The sequence below is a fragment of the Primulina eburnea genome, chromosome 6 (genome assembly GCF_022965805.1).
Source record: "Primulina eburnea isolate SZY01 chromosome 6, ASM2296580v1, whole genome shotgun sequence".
Lineage (NCBI taxonomy): Eukaryota > Viridiplantae > Streptophyta > Magnoliopsida > Lamiales > Gesneriaceae > Primulina > Primulina eburnea.
In genome coordinates this window covers 9,145,132-9,159,863 of record NC_133106.1, presented here as the reverse complement: position 1 = coordinate 9,159,863, position 14,732 = coordinate 9,145,132, and the positions used below count along the sequence as shown (strand labels likewise).

General features: G+C 40.0%; 1 long non-coding RNA gene across 1 annotated transcript in view; it reads left to right on the top strand.

Annotated features, from left to right (window-relative positions):
• The first annotated feature begins 388 nt into the window (after positions 1–388).
• LOC140833333 (uncharacterized) overlaps positions 389–14,732 on the top strand; it is a 56,247-nt gene continuing 41,903 nt past the window's right edge. Inside the window, exons 1-2 of the long non-coding RNA XR_012118414.1 lie at positions 389–487; positions 11,990–12,076. This is a non-coding gene — a long non-coding RNA (uncharacterized lncRNA). The remainder of the gene's footprint in view (positions 488–11,989; positions 12,077–14,732) is intronic.

Below are 14,732 nucleotides of genomic sequence, written 5' to 3'. Positions count from 1 at the left end.
GTGCATTCATTTTTGAAGACTTTTCACTTCTCAGTTGATGCATCCTATGTATTTTGGTTATATGGTTTGGTAGAGCTTTAGGATGCAATTTGTTACTCGCCTTAAAAAGGGAGTTGATTTATTCTTTCACTAGTATTGGTTTTTGTAAACTTACAAGTTTTTCTAGTGAATTATTTTGCCCTGAGGCACCGCACAAGTATTTTATACTTGTGCATAATTTATATCTCGTCTCTCGTATTGTTATCATTCCAGTTGCGTGTTAATGTGTTCAACTATAATTTCCGCTGCATGTTGTCGTGGGTGTTACAACACCTACGCACAAAACCTACATTCTGATACACACAACACTCACCCTCATCACACTCACACTGTGGGAACGGAACTTTCAGCCGGGATGTTAGAAAACGAGAGAGGTCTCACTGAAATCAACGTCCATCAATCGGGCTATGCCTCTGTTAGAGCGGAATCCGTTGCGTGGATCCTAAAGGTATATTTCTATTTTCCGATTCTGAATCCATCGTGTTCCGGTATCCTGCTCAGTACTTGGGTGTCACTTCCACACTCGATCACTATCATATCGGGGAGGCACTTTAGCATGGCTGGGATGCTATTGTTAGCATGCACTACAACAATAAATGGCTATCGTGACACTTTTTTGTCGACACTTTTAATTAAATCTTTTTACAAATACTTAATAATGACACTTGTAAAAAATTAATAATGTGTAAAATACCACATCGTAAAAAATCATTAAAAAACTAAAAATTGTCACTATAAATAAGTGTGAGAATATTTGGGTTGGATAAATATTGGAGGAGGGAAAATAGTTGTTTCCCTCCATATAAAAAATGACATCAATTAAAAATGTCAGGATAACTAATTAATATGTTTTTTTATTACCACATTTATTTTATCTATTTTTCTTCTGCCTATATTTATCCAACCCAAATATTCCCACATTTGTTATGATCACTATAAATAACATACACGACACTTTTAGTTGTCATTATAAATGATTTTAACTGACATATAAATCTGTCATTATTATTATTGTAGAACCCGTAACTTAGACTATGTATAAGTCATGCATAATTCTAGTAATTTAAAATGATTTTATTGCATGAGTATTTAAATTTAATTATTTTATTATTTATGCAGTCGTTTAAATTTTTATCATTTCAATTAATTCAGTGAGGCCGGATTGGAGTTGGAGTTTAGAGATAAAATTTAAGATTTAGGAAAACATTCTCAGAACTTATTTTAGTTAATTAATAAGTTAATTTAAGTTAAATGGAAGTTTAAGGAATTATTTAAGTTACTTGAGGTGAGTAGAAAATAAATTCATTTAAGTTAATTAATTAAGGCGTTAGTTCACTAAATTATTTAAAGGATAGGTAAGGCTTTTAAGGGTTATAAATTTAGTAGATAATCAACATTTCCCTTCATTTTATTCCAAGAATTCGGCCACCCCTTAGTAGATTAAGCTAGGACATGCCAACTCACCTTTGACCCATTATTTGTCATTCTTAGCATTATAACCTTTTTAATTATTAATCAACCTTAATTAATTTATTAGTAAGCAATATCCTAGTCTAATTATCAAGGATAAATCGGCCATGCTCCCCCCAAGAAGACTTGTTCAATCAAATTCAAAATTTAAATGAGTGGTAGACTTGGTCTTGCATTTGAATCCATTTATTAGTGGATCTTCCCCCTCACCTTTCCAACCATCATTCTCGCCCCTCCATCGCCGAAATTCAGAGTATTTTAGAGACAAAAATCGTGAGGTGCTAAGGGAAAAACAAGAGAGAAAATCGAGAGCAATAAAGGTAGAAAAGAAAGCACTCCACCTCTTTCGCGCCGGATCGCCTCATTCTTTCGTTTTCTTTCAAAACGAAACCAGGCATGCATATATTCTTCCTTGACTCTTCAATCAAGTCATATTATCATTATTTTTATGTTTCATGATCATCCTTTCATGTAAAAACACAAACACATCAAGAAATTTCAGAAAATGCACATGCAGATTTTCGGCCCTCACTTTTCAAGATTCACGATTTTCTTTTGTGTTGTGGTTTCAGGTATTGGTTCGATTCCAGGCTCCCAAGGTGACATCTAGATATGTAATAGGATGCATTAATACCATGTTGGTCCAATCATTCAACCCCATACACGCTGGAAGTCACGATAATGACAACAACTCCACATGTTGTCCATTTGAACCTTTCGAAATTTTGCGTTGCTGTCATATGGGAAATGAATCTGATCATGGCTGCCACAAGGCCTATAGCCATGGTTAGATCACTTCCCTAGCATGTCTATGACGTGACTAAGTCGCCCTTTTGGTGTCTCGGTCCATGGTTAATCGGTTTTTAATTAAAAACGCAAGAACAGCCCCTTCCCCATTTCGGCTTCTCACTTGTACAGCATGTGTTTTCAAAATTTTGGTGGAATGGTGTGGATCTTGGTTGGACAATGGCCCTTAGCCACGGTTCATACCATACCCCAAGATGTCTAGATCGTGCCATGGTCAATCAAATGGCCACTGGAACGACTCGAGACAGCAATCAAAGCGAAACACCTCACGCGCATGCAAAGGTGCTCTCGGGTGAACTTTTCGGATTGGTGCTGGTGTGGTGCGAATTGTGTCTGGTCTAGGGCCCATAGCCATGGTTCAAATCATTCCTTGGGATGTTGGTAAGAGTCTCTGGTCGGTGGTTCAAGCCACAATGGCCGGTAGTCTCGAAAACGACGCAAGAAACCTAAGCACAGTTGCTGTATTTTGTGGACAACAACTTGCTGTGACGGTTCAGGGGCTCGTTCGAGTTCTTGGTTGGCTTTTAGCCTATAGCCTTGGACTAGATAGTTCCTCATTGAGTTAGGAAGGCCATGTTTTTGACTGTTTGTGATTCGGATCATTTTGAGGTCCTACGAGAATTTACGGTGCGATGTGCCAAATTGACTCTCGAAAGAGCGTTTCATGTTTTGGCCTCCATTCACCTAGATTTCGACCCTCACTATTTTAGGAGCATTGTTTCATCATTTTATGCGTATTTTAATCATGACTACTTGATGGTTCGGTGTTGGTTCGGGTTGGCACGGAGTCATGATTAAATACGAAGTCGTAGACGCACTTGTCTCAGTTTTTGGATTTAATTGCATAGTTTGGTCAAGTAAAAGCTATTGCATATTTTTCATGGCATATTTAGGTTGCAGCGAGCCTGGGAGCGATCCAATCCATCAGTAAAAATTATTACAGGATATTTAATTGTGTGAATTAATTATATTACGTGCAAAAATATTCATTTTGAGATTTATGCGATATTTCTTGTAGTCACTTTACTATTATGATTAAATCCGGTCCGCAGTTACCAGTCAGCTCAGTTGTTTCACCCAGTATACTGTGGCAGTAGTCTGATCAGACGTAAATCCGGTCACCAGTTACCGGTCCGGTCCTCAGTATCGGTCAGCTCAGTTCAGTTCAGGGACCACTTGCGTAGACCATAATCTCACCAGAAAATTATTACAAGCTATTTCAGTACAGGGCTCCAAGGAGCAAACATTTTTACTATGATTTTTCAGTTCAGTTATGCACGTATTATAATTGTCATGACAAGTTATTTTCACGTATGCCTCATGACATGATATTTTTATCCCATGCAAATATTACTATATTATTTACGATATATGCATGTTGAGTCTTTAGACTCACTAGACTTGATTGTTGTAGGTACTGATAATGTCGGGATCGAGGGCGGAGACCAGTGAGCTAGTTGGGTCGGCAGTAGTGGCACCCGAGGACCTCAGTTTCAGCACTTGCCATTTTTTTTGATGCTCAAATATTTTATCAGTTGTTTAATACTTTAACTTGTTATTTTGGCAAGTAATAATTTATTCTGCTGCTATTTTGAACGTTAAACATTTTATCAGTTTTTGGTATGAATGAGGCACTCCATTTATTTTAAAAGAAAAATTTTAAATTTCCCGCAAATTTTTAAATTAAAGATTTTTAGGCCTTTATAGATTGTATCAGAGCAATGGTTCTGTAAAGGGTTGCACTACTACTGACCGTGAGAAGATCATGAAGTCACGTCTTCGGTATGTAAGTTTTACAGTTACACATTTTATTTAAAGCATGAATTATTTAACAACATGTTTTCGTGAAATATTTTACGTCCGGATTTATCTTATTGTTCATTATTTAAATTTAAATAAATTATGGGATTATGCATGTTGGTTACGTATGGGTTATGTATGGAACAGTATTCCCCCTAGACGCATTCTAGAGCGCACTAGAACTGAGGAGCCTCGCCAGGAGGACAGGGAGGAGCAGAGACAGGAGAGAGATTTACCACCTCCACCCCCACCGGACATGAATGCCCAGATGCTGGCTGGGATGACTCAGTTCTTCGCACAGTTTGCAGGGAACAATGTTGTGGCGACCAGGCCGACAGGGCCCGAGGCTGTATATGAGTGATTCATGAAGATGCGTCCGAAGGAGTTTTCTGGAACGTCTGACCCCATGATTGCTGAGGGCTAGATCAAGTCTCTCGAGGTTATCTTCGAGTTTATGGAACTTGGGGATGCAGATCGAGTTCATTGTGCCTCTTATTTGTTCAGAGGAGATGCCCGCTTATGGTGGGAAGGAGCTTCAGTAGCCCTTAATTTGGCTACACTGTCTTGGGTGCGCTTCACGGAGGTATTCTACTCCAAATATTTTACTGAGGAAGTGCGCACCAGGTTGACTACTGAGTTCATGAGCCTGAGACAAGGAGATCTGACAGTTACGGAGTTTATCCGTAAGTTTGAGAGGGGTTGTCATTTCGTGCCCCTGATCGCGAATGTTGCTAAAGCCAAGTTGATGCATTTCTTAGTGGGTCTACGGCCGATCTTGCGCCGTGATGTTAGGGTGTCTGACACTACTTCTTATGAGGTCGCTGTATCCAAAGCTCTAGCCGTAGAGCAGGATCAGCGTGATATAGAGAGAGACCGCCAGGGCAAGCGCCCAATCCAGGTACCACACCGCCCTCCTCCTCAGCAGCATCAGCATCAGCACAAGAGGCCGTATCACGGCCCGCCCAGAAACAGAGGAGGACCTCAGAAGCAGAATCAGCAGCAGCAGGGACGTGTCTTCTCGAGGAACTTTTATCATCCAGTCTGTCCCAAGTGCTCACACCGTCATCCTGGAGCATGCATGTATGGCTCAGGAAATGTTTTAAGTGTGGCAGCACAGACCACGTGCTGCGGCAGTGCCCCCGGAAGAATCTGCCTACCCAAGGCAGAGTTTTTGCTCTCCATGCTGCGGAGACGAACCCCGATACCATGTTGATGACAGGTACTTTACATCTTTAAGTTTACATTTGCATTCCAATGTTTTGGGAATCGGGATTTAGATTTTGAACTTAGAATTGCGATAGGTTAGCATGCTCTACTCAGTATTATTTGTGGGATTAAGATAGAAAAATTGTGACCTTTGCATGCCTATAAGCTTAGCTCTTGTGATTATTTGGGTTCAGCTTAGTGTTCCGAACTTTCAGGGAGAATTTTCATAGCTGACTCAGCTACCAAAGCCCTGATAGATTCAGGGGCTACCCACTAATTTATTTCGGAGGTCTTTGCCAATTTCTTCAAAGTCAAGACCATCGGGCTAGATATAGCCTATTCAGTAGTGTTGCCTTCAGGAGAAGAGATGGTAGCCACCAATGTAATACGAGGCATAGATCTTGAGCTCCATGGCAATCCTGTCTATGCGGATCTTATAGTGTTGCCGATGCCAGAGTTTGACATCATTCTAGGGATGGATTGGCTATTGCGGAATAGAGTTTTGATTGACTTCCAGCGGAGATCAGTTCTAGTCCGACCGCCTGGAATGACTCAGTTCTTATTCGAGTCGGACAGGTACTTTCCTTTACCGCGCATTATTCCTTGTGTCCAGGCTAGGAAGCTCATGCATAAAGGGTGTCGGGCATTTTTAGCCACTTTTATATCTGTCCCTGAGGCACCCAGTCAGTTAGCCACAGATGTTCCGATTTTTAGAGACTTCTTAGACGTTTTTCCTGAGGACGTCTCTGGTATGCCGCCTGAGAGAGAAGTGGAGTTTTCTATCGAGCTTATGTCAGGTACGGTTCCGATCTCGAAAGCGCCGTACCAACCTGCACCGACAGAGATGGCAGAGCTTAAGAAGCAGATACAGGAACTTCTCGACAAGGAGTTCATTCGCCCTAGTTTCTCACCTTGGGGCGCGCCAGTCTTGTTTGTTAAGAAGAAGGATGGCTCTATGAGACTTTGTATTGACTATCGGGAGTTGAACAGGGTTACAGTGAAGAATAATACCCCCTTCCGAGGATTGAGGATCTGTTTGACCAGTTGCAGGGAGCTTCGATTTTCTCCAAGATTGATCTGCGTTCCGGTTATCACCAGTTGAGGGTGAGAGATGCTGATGTTTCCAAGACTGCTTTCAGGACTCGTTATGGTCACTACGAGTTCCTTGTGATGCCGTTCGGTTTGACGAATGCGCCAGCGATCTTCATCGATCTCATGAATCGCGTATTTCAGCCATACCTCGACCAGTTTGTGATAGAGTTCATAGATGACATTCTCTTCTACTCCAAGAAATGGGAGGATCACAGCAGGCATCTGACCACAGTGTTGGAGACATTGCAGAAGCACAAATTATTCGCAAAGTTCAGTAAATGCGAATTCTGGTTAGAGAAGGTGGCGTTCTTAGGCCACATTGTTTCCAGCAGTGGCATTGAGGTAGACCCAGCGAAAGTTGCAGCAGTCAGAGATTGGGTTGTGCCGCAGAATGCATCAGAGATCCGCAGTTTTCTTGGCTTTGCAGGATATTATTGGAAGTTCATTAAGGGATTCTCTTCGATTGCAGTTCCACTCACAGCACTGATAAAGAAGAATGTGAAATTTTTTTGGAGCGAGGAGTGTCAGAAGAGCTTCGATACTTTGAAGCAAGCTCTTACCTCAGCACCAGTTTTGGCCATGCCGTCAGGGCCCGGTGAGTTTGTTCTGTATACCGATGCTTCGAAGCTCGGTCTTGGTGCAGTATTGATGCAACATGGGAAGGTGATAGCATATGCTTCTCGACAGCTGAAAATCCATGAGAATAACTACCCTACCCATGATCTAGAGTTGGCTGCCGTAATTTTTGCACTGAAGATTTGGAGGCACTATCTGTATGGGGAAAAGTGTGAGGTCTTTACCGACCACAAGAGCCTCAAGTATTTCTTTACGCAGAAGGAGCTGAATATGCGTCAGAGGCGTTGGTTGGAGCTTCTGAAGGACTATGATTGTGACATTAGCTACCACCCGGGTAAAGCTAATGTAGTTGCGGATGCATTGAGTAGAAAAGTCGCAGTGATGGCTCATTTGACGATTCAGAGACCTCTTCAGACTGAGATGCAGAGGTTTGATCTAGAGACTCCTCGAGGTAGAGTTCCCCGTCTATCTACCTTGACCATTTAGTCTTCCCTTCTGGACCGTATTCGCAGTGGTCAGTCATCAGATGAGCAGTTGGCCAAGTGGAAGCAGAGAGATGAGGCCAAGGGCAGTGTCTTGTATTCAGTCAGCGATGGTATTGTGAGATACCGAGACAGGATATGGGTCCCTAACAGTGATTCTATCCGAGCAGATATTCTATCAGAAGCCCACATGTCCCCGTACTCCATTCATCCAGGGAGTACGAAGATGTACAAAGATATGCAACTTTTGTATTGGTGGCATGGGATGAAGAAAGACATCAGACGATTTGTATCCGAGTGTCTGACTTGTCAGCTTGTGAAAGCGGAGCATCAGAGACCATCAGGTCTGCTCAAGCCTCTTTCTATTCCCGAGTGGAAATGAGAGAATGTTACCATGGACTTTGTGACCGGTTTGCCGAAGTCAGTCAGAGGGTCAAATGCTATCTGGGTGATTGTTGATCGTCTTACCAAGTCAGCGCACTTCTTGCCTATCAAGACGAATTTCACCATGATTCAATATGCAGAGTTGTATATCCGCGAGATAGTCAGACTTCATGGTATCCCAGTTTCGATCGTGTCTGACAGAGACCCCAGATTCACTTCCTCATTTTGGAAGAGTTTGCATTCGACTATGGGGACGAAGTTGCTGTTTAGCACAGCTTTCCATCAGCAGACAGATGGGCAGTCAGAGCGAGTCATTCAGATTTTGGAGGATCTTCTCCGTGCTTGCGTCATTGATTTCTCTGGGAGTTGGGAGTCAAACTTACCATTGGTTGAGTTCACCTATAACAACACCTTCCAGTCTTCTATTGGTATGGCTCCGTATGAAGCACTGTATGGCCGCAAGTGCAGATCTCCTGTTCATTGGGATGAAGTAGGAGAGAGAGCAGAGTTGGGTCCATAGATTATTCAGCAGGCTGCAGATGTAGTAGTCAAGATCCGTGATAGGATGAGGACTGCTCAGAGTCGACAGAAGAGTTATGCCGATCAGCAGAGGAGAGATTTATAGTTTGCAGTGGGCGATCATGTTTTTGTGAAGGTGGCACCTATGAAGTATGTCATGAGATTTGGGAAGAAAGGGAAGCTCAGTCCGAGATTTATTAGACCGTTTGAGATCCTTGACAGAGTTGGGACGCTAGCTTATCGTGTGGCTCTTCCGTCTAATCTGGCTAGAGTACACACTGTCTTTCACGTCTCTATGCTGAGGAAGTACATGGCGAACCCTTCGCATGTCCTGAACTTTGAGCCGTTGCAGCTTACTTCGAACCTATCTTATGAGGAGAGACCAGTGCAGATCTTAGACAGGCAAGAGAAGAAGCTTCGGAACAAGCTGGTTAAGCGAGTCAAAGTCAAATGGCTTAACCATTCTGAGGAGGAAGCTACATGGGAGTCTGAGCCGGAGATGAGAGATCGTTACCCCGAGTTATTCGATGAGTTTTAATTTCGAGGACGAAATTTCTTTTAAGGGGGGGAGGATTGTAGAACCCGTAACTTAGACTACGTATAAGCCATGCATAATTCTAGTAATTTAAAATGATTTTTTTGCTTGAGTATTTAAATTTAATTATTTTATTATTTTATGCAGTCGTTTAAATTTTTATCATTTCAGTTATTTCAGTGAGGCCGGACTGGAGTTGAAGTTTAGAGATAAAATTTAAGATTTAGGAAAACATTCCCAGAACTTATTTTAGCTAATTAATAAGTTAATTTAAGTTAAATGGAAGTTTAAGGAATTATTTAAGTTACTTGAGGTGAGTACAAAATAAATTCATTTAAGTTCCTTAATTAAGGGGTTAATTCACTAAATTATTTAAAAGATATGTAAGGTTTTTAAGGGTTATAAATTTAGTAAATAATAAACATTTCCCTTCATTTTATTCCAAGAATTCGGCCACCCCTTAGTAGATTAAGCTAGGACATGCCAACTCACCTTTGACCCATTCTTTGTCATTCTTAGCATGATAACCTTTTTAATTATTAATCAATCTTAATTAACTTATTAGTAAGCAATATCCTTGTCTAATTATCAAGGATAAATCGGCCATGCTCCCCCCAAGAAGACTTGTTCAATCAAATTCAAAATTTAAATGAGTGGTAGACTTGGTCTTGCATTTGAATCCCTTTATTAATGGATCTTCCCCCTCACCTTTCCAACCATCATTCTCCCCCCTCCATCGCCGAAATTCAAAGGATTTTAGAGACAAAAATCGTTAGGTGCTAAGGGAAAAACAAGAGAGAAAATCGAGAGCAAGAAAGGTAGAAAAGAAAGCACTCCACCTCCTTCGCGTCGGATCGCCTCATTCTTTCGTTTCCTTTCAAAACGAAACCAAGCATGCATATATTCTTCCTTGACTCTTCAATCAAGTCGTACTATCATTATTTTTATGTTTCATGATCATCCTTTCATGTAAAAACCGAAACACATCAAGAAATTTCAGAAAATGCACATGCAGATTTTCGGCCCTCCCTTTTCAAGATTCACGATTTTCTTTTGTGTTGTGGTTTCAGGTATTGGTTCGATTCCAGGCTCCCAAGGTGACATCTAGACATGTAATAGGATGCATTAAGACCATGTTGGTCCACTCATTAAACCCCATACACGCAGGAAGTCACGATAATGACAGCAACTCCAATGTTGTCCATTTGAACCTTACGAAATTTTGTGTTGCTGTCATATGGGAAATGAATCTGATCATGGCTGCCACAAGAACTATAGCCATGGTTAGATCACTTCCCTAGCATGTCTATGACATGACTAAGTCGCCCTTTTGGTGGCTTGGTCCATGGTTAATCTGTTTTTAATTAAAAACGCAAGAACAACCCCTTCCCCATTTCGGCTTCTCACTTGTACAGCATGTGTGTTCGAAATTTTGGTGGAATGGTGTGGATCTTGGTTGGCCTATGGCCCTTAGCCCTTAGATAGTTCCTCATTTAGTTAGGAAGGCCATGTTTTTGACCGTTTGTGATTCGGATCATTTTGAGGTCCTACGAGAATTTACGGTGCGATGTGCCAAATTGACTCTCGAAAGAGCGTTTCATGTTTTGGCCTCCATTCACCTAGATTTCGACCCTCACTATTTTAGGAGCATTGTTTCATCATTTTAGGCGTATTTTAATCATGACTACTTGATGGTTCGGTGTTGGTTCGGGTTGGCACAGAGTCATGATTAAATACGAAGTCGTAGACGCACTTGTCTCAGTTTTTGGATTTAATTGCATAGTTTGGTCAAGTAAAAGCTATTGCATATTTTTCATGGCATATTTTGGTTGTAGCGAGCCTGGGAGCGATCCAATCCATCAGTAAAAAATTATTACAGGATATTTAATTGTGTGAATTAATTATATTACGTGCAAAAATATTCATTTTGAGATTTATGCGATATTGCTTGTGGTCACTTTAATATTATGATTAAATCCGGTCCCCAGTTGCCAATCCGATCACCAGTTACCGGTCAGCTCAGTTGTTTCACCCAGTATACTGTGGCAGTAGTCTGATCAGACGTAAATCCGGTCACCAGTTACCGGTCCGGTCCCCAGTATCGGTCAGCTCAATTCAGTTCAGTTCAGGGACCACTTGCGTAGACCATAATCTCACCAGAAAATTATTACAAGCTATTTCAGTACAGGGCTCCAAGGAGCAAACATTTTTACTATGATTTTTCAGTTCAGTTATGCACGTATTATAATTGTCACGACAAGTTATTTTCACGTATGCCTCATGACATGATATTTTTATCCCATGCAAATTTTACTATATTATTTACTTTTTATTTACGATATATGCATGTTGAGTCTTTAGACTCACTAGACTTGATTGTTGTAGGTACTGATGATGTCGGGATCGAGGGCGGGGACCAGTGAGCTAGCTTGGGTCGGCAGTAGTGGCACCCGAGGACCTGAGTTTCAGCACTTGCCATTTTTTTTTATGCTCAAATATTTTATCAGTTGTTGAATAATTTAACTTGTTATTTTTGCAAGTAATAATTTCTTTCGCTGCTATTTTGAATGTTAAATATTTTATCAGTTTTTGGTATGAATGAGTCACTCCATTTATTTTAAAAGAAAAATTTTAAATTTCCCGCAAATTTTCAAAGGAAGGAATTTTAGGCCTTTATAATTATAATAACAAGACATGTATAAATGTATTTAAAACATGAGTTTTCCTGACATTTAAAATTTTTATTATATGAATAATTAGTAACACGTATGAAGTTGTCATTAACATCTTATAATGACATTAAAAACTTTCAGGAAGTTTAAGACGACATTGGAATATAGGACATTTATTGGAGGTGTCACTAAAACTTAAATGTCACTAAATATTGAATATGACGACATTTATGAATGTCACCATAAGTATTTATTCTTGTAGTGATGTGCCTCCGAGAGAGATACATACAGTCGATGCCCCGGCAGAGTATCGCGATGAAACAAGTTATCAGAAGCGTATAATAGACTTGTGCGCCGTTTATGGTTGAGATAGAGTTGACTGATTAATATCTTACTTGTGCAAGCAGGTGCAGCGATATTATGGATTTCAGCCATTAACGGCGTATCTCTTCGTCAACTACTTCGATCGTTTTCTTCGATCCCATAAGTTGCCGGTATGATTCTCCACGTTTTAACATTTAATCGAGTTTTTTGGATTCATTTCTCTCGAAATATTACGCTCGATTAGAGAAATAAATGTCAAATAAATTAAACACAGAATGCAAAATTTCATTACTTTATCATCACAAGGATGTAACATTAGTTGATACCATTGAATTTTTAATTTTATTTAGGTTTCATGTAGTGAAGTGAGAAAATGTATACATTAATTTCTTTGATAATTTACGAGTGCATCCCACCAAATTGTAGCATACGTACTAATTGGTAAGAAACTTTATCATATTCAACAATGGAAATCAATTTTTAGTTTGTGTATATATGAACTCAGTTTGTATTTTATTATATATACAATGAACATTTAAGTGTCACACTTGTGGAATACATATAATAAATGGAGGGGCAAACTTTCAACAACTCCCTATACCCATTCTCATATTTATCTTTACTCCCCATCCCACTAAAACTTTGTTTCAACTCCCCATATCTTTTAAATTTCCAAATTTACCCTTATATCTTTATTTTGAATAATTGATTTTTTATTTGTAAATAATGGCCCATCATGCTTCCGTAAAATAAATTAAATCTTTTACCTCTTTGACCGGAGTACCACCGGGTTATATCCACCGTATTTTACAGACTACTCCTCACAGCCCAACCACGCGATCGCAACCGATGGTTACCGACGCAGATTCCTTCAGCAGTACTTGGCACAACTCTAATTCGTTTCCTACCTTAGAGTGTACAATAAAAGATAAAATTTTGAAAATAATACATGAGAAGGGCTAAGAGCAAAGATCTCTTTATTCAAACACAGAACATTTATTATTACATTGTAACCTCCTGTAGAAACTTTTAGTAGCTGAACTTACTACTCGCATAAACTTGAAAGAAAATATTACAAATGATTTTGAAGAAAAATGAAGAGGTTGATCGATGCCTTCATCTTCCTTCTGCTTTCTTATTTATAGAAGGCTTCTTCGGATTTGAAACTCGAACTTCAAATCTTGATAAGCCTTTACAGCATGCATATGGACCCTGCGGTGGTTGAGTGGTCCCTTCTTGTTCTGTCTTTTTCTAGATTATTAATCTAGAAATTAACTTCTCATCCTCCTTTATCTCCCTGAGATACCATTGACGATGAGTATATAGGATGTCTGCGGTAATTTCGTCTCCTTTTTCCTGGAAACAGTTTACTAGCCATTTCAGAGCATCCGCTTGCTTCCTCTTGTAACTGATTCTCTTTTTCAAAACTTTTAGATATAGCCGATACATCTTTTAAAGTTTTGATCTTGGTTTCTTTAACTAGTTCCATTATATCCTTATTTATAGATAAAATTTCGGGAACAGTTATTTTGTTTTTTCTTCATTGGATTTTTTTAGTTTTGGTATCCAATGTTCTCTTGTCTTTTTCCACTTTATTATTAGTGGTTAACGAGTCACCTACCACCTATTATTGGTGGTCCTTGTTTTTCTACTCACATGAATTTTCACATGGTGGTCCTTCTTTTGGTTAGTGGATGAGTCACATGTCCACTATTAATTTTGTCGAGGAATCTTTGGCTTTCGCTGTCCTCGAGGAAAACGTGATTGTGGTCCATCTCCACTTGTACTTGTATCGGTAAAGTGTTTCCGATCAGATCTCGGCTTGAATCCTTTACCGAATTCAGGTTCCTTCTGGTTCTGGCATTCAAGGTAGATGTTTTTTGACCATCTTCCTATGTGTGCCATCTTACAGAATTTTCGGCGAGTTTCTTTACTGGCCGGCAGCTTGCTGTTCCACAAAAGATTTCTCTTTTTCTGGAATAAATCTTCTGCAAAACTTGTTGTTTTTCCTGTCATGGTGTTTAACAGGAATGATCCGTTAACTGAATGATTATAAAATTTGAACGGAAACTTGACTTTGTCCATCTCAGTGAGACAGACCCATAAACCCCAAGCTCTTCTGGTCGAAATGTCATCGTCAGTAATTGAAGCAACCAGGGGTGTTTCTTCTGTTGGAGTATCTTTGATAAATTTTTGAATATTTAAATCTGGCCTCCTTAGCTTGATGAAATGAAAGGCTTCGTGAGAACCTTTCCCTGCTGGTTCTGGTGCTGCACTGAAAAAGTATAGCTCCAAAACATCTCCTCTGGACAAATAATCATTATTCACCCAAGTTTCGTGAACAGCTTCCTGGATCCACTTTGGTAAACTTGAGATTTCCGGAAAGCTGGGTGATGTAGTATAAACTGAGGCAAGAGCCCCGAATTCATACCATGCTTTAACCTCCTTCGGATATGAATTTGGTTTCATCCATATCCTGGGATATTTTCTTGAAACATCAACCCTGTTTGTGGCTGGGTTAATGCCAATACGTGTTTTCAATTTCTCCCAATTCTGCTGATAAACCTGAAATGGAGAAATTACACTTTCATTAGTATCAACCTTAGTTTTGCCTTTGTCAATACGAGGCCTAAGGTTGATCTCTCCCTCTTCAATCCCCGAGGTGAAGGGTTGACTTGAAGACTCAAGATAAGGATCAGGAGTCTCAATTTTTGTTTTGACCGACTCATCTGGTGATGATCCCGACTTAACACTTGTGCAAGGGGTATTTGAATCCCCCGCTACAGGTATAGAGTCCTGTACTCGAAAACTCTCCATTTGGGAAAC